Source organism: Ananas comosus, linkage group 20, assembly GCF_001540865.1.
Source record: "Ananas comosus cultivar F153 linkage group 20, ASM154086v1, whole genome shotgun sequence".
Taxonomy (NCBI): Eukaryota; Viridiplantae; Streptophyta; class Magnoliopsida; order Poales; family Bromeliaceae; genus Ananas; species Ananas comosus.
In genome coordinates, this window is record NC_033640.1 from 7,779,169 (window position 1) to 7,783,234 (window position 4,066).

The following is a 4,066-nucleotide window of genomic DNA, read 5'->3' on the forward strand; positions in this document are numbered from 1 at the left end:
TCGGAAGATATGTTACTCAGTATTTGACTTGTCAATAAGTGATGGCCGAGCACCGGTACTTGCTGGCAAGTTTAAGAATCTTCTATTCTGAAGTAGAAGTGGTACCCAATCATGATGGATTTTGTCATGGAATTATCTTGAATTCACGACAGTTTTGATGCAATATGGATGATAGTCAACAGACTGATCAAGTCTGCTTACTTTCTTTCAGTGTAGACTATATGATCCCGAAAGTGGCTCGTATAATTGTATATAGATGAGAGAGTGAGATTACATGAAGTACCTAGCTTGATAGTATCAAATAGAGACCCAAGATTTATTTCGCATTTCTAAAGGGATCTATAGAAGGCATTGGGTACTTAGTTGCACTTCTGTACAGCCTTTCACCAACAAAGAAATAGACAGTCATAGAGGACAATACAGATTTTGGCGGACATGCTGAGAGTCTTTGTTCTAGACTTTGGAGTAGAGTGACATCAGCACTTGGGACTGGCTAAGTTTGCGTACAATAATAACTATCAAGCGAGTATTTAAATAGCTCCATTTGAAGCGTTGTATGGATGTAAGTGTTGATGACCCCTACATTGAAATGAAGTGGGTAAAAGAAAGTTTTTAGACCAAATATTCTTTTGAAAACAAAGAAAAATGTTAGGGTTGCACGACAACATCTAGTGACTACTCAGAGTTGACAGAGGAATTATGATGATACTAGGTAACAAGACTTAGAATTTCAAGTCGGAGACTACATGTTTTTGAAAGTCTCGCCGTCCAGAGGGATTAGCAGATTTAGAGTTCACAAGAAGCTCAGTCCACAGTATATTGGTCATTTCAAAGTATTGGAGCGAGTTAGACCGGTGGCATACAGGGTTGCACTACCGCCTAGGTTAGCTGGTATCTACGACGTCTTATATATCTCGGATTTGAGGAGATACATATTCGATCCTTCGCATGTGATTGACTTCACTCCTCTGGAGTTGGGTGAGATTTTGAGCAGCTATGAGGAGAGATCGGTGCAAATTTTTGCTCGGGAGGTGAAAGAATTATGCAATTGAGTCATCCCTATATAAAGTGTTGTGGAGTAATCACGGGGAGCGCAGGGCGACTTGGAAGCTAGAGGCAGTAATGCTGGAGTCTTACCTCTACTTTTCCGAGGATTCTACTTAACGTATGAGCTTAAGTTTCAAGTTCGAAACTTTTTTAGGCAGGAGGATGTGGTGTTTCAAAACTTAGCAGTCAAAATGACTACAGTCTCAGCAGCTGGTCGACACATCTATAGAATATCAAGTAGAGTCAAAATTGTTTTGGCGCGAAATAAATGCGAATCTTGGAGCACTGAAAATTGGTGTGAGTCGAGTCAAAGTTCAACCAACTTTGGAATGCCCTAAGTGTGGAATTGGGTGCACAGATGTGCAGTGCAGAGCTGTGGGAGTTACTGAAGTCATTTCAGGAACTCTTTTCCGATGCCCGGAAGTTATGTAGCAGCCAGAACCCTCTCGAGTGTATCAAACAGTGCTGACATGTGTAAAGTGGTCTTTTTGGATTTGGTGTGGATGCCCACTTGATGATTTTGGACGCTCGAATGTGGTTCTGAATGCCCAAAATCTAGATTTTCTTATAGGAATATTTACTTTCAGTTCATCCATGGGCTCATTCTATTTGTTCTTTAATTTCCTCTATAAATAGATCCTACACGTTCACTATTTACTCTTTTCACTCCCCCACAGTAGGGAACTCCATTTTTCCATCTCCTACGCCTTCTTCTCCTTCGTTTTTTTTGCGGGTTGGGAATTTAAGCACCAACAGCAGTAGTTGTAGCAGTAGCAGCTCATACTCGATACATCGTTGGAATTGGAGTTTGAGCTATAGGATTGGGCCTTATTCATTGATCATTTAAAAAGAAAGCCTAGAGTTTCCTTATTTACAGTTGGATTACTGGTTAGCTAAGATGATTTTGAAGTTTAATTGGAGTTTCAGAATCGAATTGAGTTTTCATTATTTTTTTATTTTAATTCTTATTTCAGCATAATCTCTGCTTCCAGTAGGAGTCTCTTTGATTTTTCTACCTGATTTTGAACTAAGAAGTGGACATGGGTGGCTAGAACTTGTCTGATATTGAATTTAATTTGAATGAAATCCAAATTTTGTTAACTGAATAGCAAATTTTAATTAGTGAATTTTGAATTTAGTTGCTCTAGCAAGTTTCTTGCTGATTTTTGGAGATTTTTGACGTTCTTTCTTATTAGTCTTACCGTGATCTTCCTCTTTGGAGTTGCAATTACATATTGCTTATGCCTCTAGTAGACCTAGAGCTTCTAGCTAGGGGTTAGGAAGCCAAAATGAATTTCCCTCCCGAAAGCATAAGTTCAGCTTGAATGTGATTTGAGATAAATCTCCAAATATGTAACAACTCGGCTCACTAGCAGTAATAACTCGTTAGGCCTAAACCACCCGCACAAGATACGTAATTTCAGTTATGATTACTAGTATCCTTGGTCTCTTATATACCCAACCACAATCCCATTCTTATCCAATATGAGGCTATTGGGGTGTCACAAACTCCTACCGTTTAGGTCCTGATGTTCTCGTCAGTCCAATCACACACACAGTCCAAGATTACTAGGCGATGTGAGACTTGTTCTACTAATCTTGTCATTTCGACCCTAACTTAACCTATCATTTCCCGACCCTGTCTTAGCAGCTGTCATTCTGATCTTGGCACAGTCAAGGCTCATCTCACACTTCTAATTGATGATTTGCTCTGATACCAAATGTAACGATCAGGCCCACTATCAATAATAACTCGTTGGGCCTAAATCATCAGCATAAAATGTTTAAATTCAGTTATTATTACTAATGTTTATGGTTATATGGTACTATCGGGGTGTCAGAAAATAACTCTATTTTTATACGTTCCAAATACCTCTACTCGAAACGACACTTCTCGTGATCTCTCTCTATCCTTCGATTACATATGTTCATGCTCCAAGTTTGAGATTTGTTCCAATTAATACTTCATAACGATGTCTGATTCTCTAGTAAATTTCTTTCTTCAGCATGAATAGAAGAGAGGACACTGCGCCTCTACATTGGACAGCTACATGAAAGAACACAATACAACCAAGGAAGCAACCGTTGCAAAATTTCACTCCATGATGGAAGATGCATGGAAACAAATAAACCAAGCATTCCTGAAGCCAACCGATATTCCAACGCCTCTTATCGATCCGGCAGCTAATTTTGGTCGAATGATGGAAACAATATACAAGCACTTGGATGGGTTCACAAACTCTGCTTATCTTAAAGAATTCATCTCGTTATTGTTCGTGCAGCCGATCGCTATTTGAGTGCTTGAAGTCTAGTACATTTGTCTACTTATAACCGATTTGAATAAAAAGTAGGCGAGTAATAAGCTTTGCATGCAGATTTACATATGGCTTAATAAAATGGTTGGTTTTGTGACAGTGAAATGAAACTAATTAAAGAATTTTATGATCATTAGATTGTCATGAAGTATCTTCTTAATTAATGCTATATATGTATGTGGATGGACTTCTTATCTGTAGTGCGATTTAAGTTCTTAGTTGTTTACTCAGATCTAAATGTGAAACTACATTAATTATCTTTTTTAGAACTTCTTGGGTTCTAACTCCAACACCTACCATTGGTGTTCTCAAGAAAAATAAAATAAAAATAATATGCATTCGTGCACACACGCAAACGGAAGCATCTGCATGCTTCTCTACATTTTGAGCTGAGATCGATTTCAGGGTGTGATACTCTTGTAATTGGTGAAAGGAATGTCGATTTATGCGACAAGTGCGAAAACTTCATGCATCCATTAATTGTATATATATTATTGGTTCCTCTCCTCATCCAACATCAACATTTGATCACTCGAAACTTTGGTTTTACAGTTGAAGGCTCTTTGAAAAAACAAAATGTGCTGCAAAATCCTCTTACATTTTCTTAATTAACCTCATCTGTATCGGTGATTGAAGAGTGTCTTTTTATCTATTATGCGCAAAAATTCACTGCCAACACGTAAGAAATGTATGAAGCTCAAGTA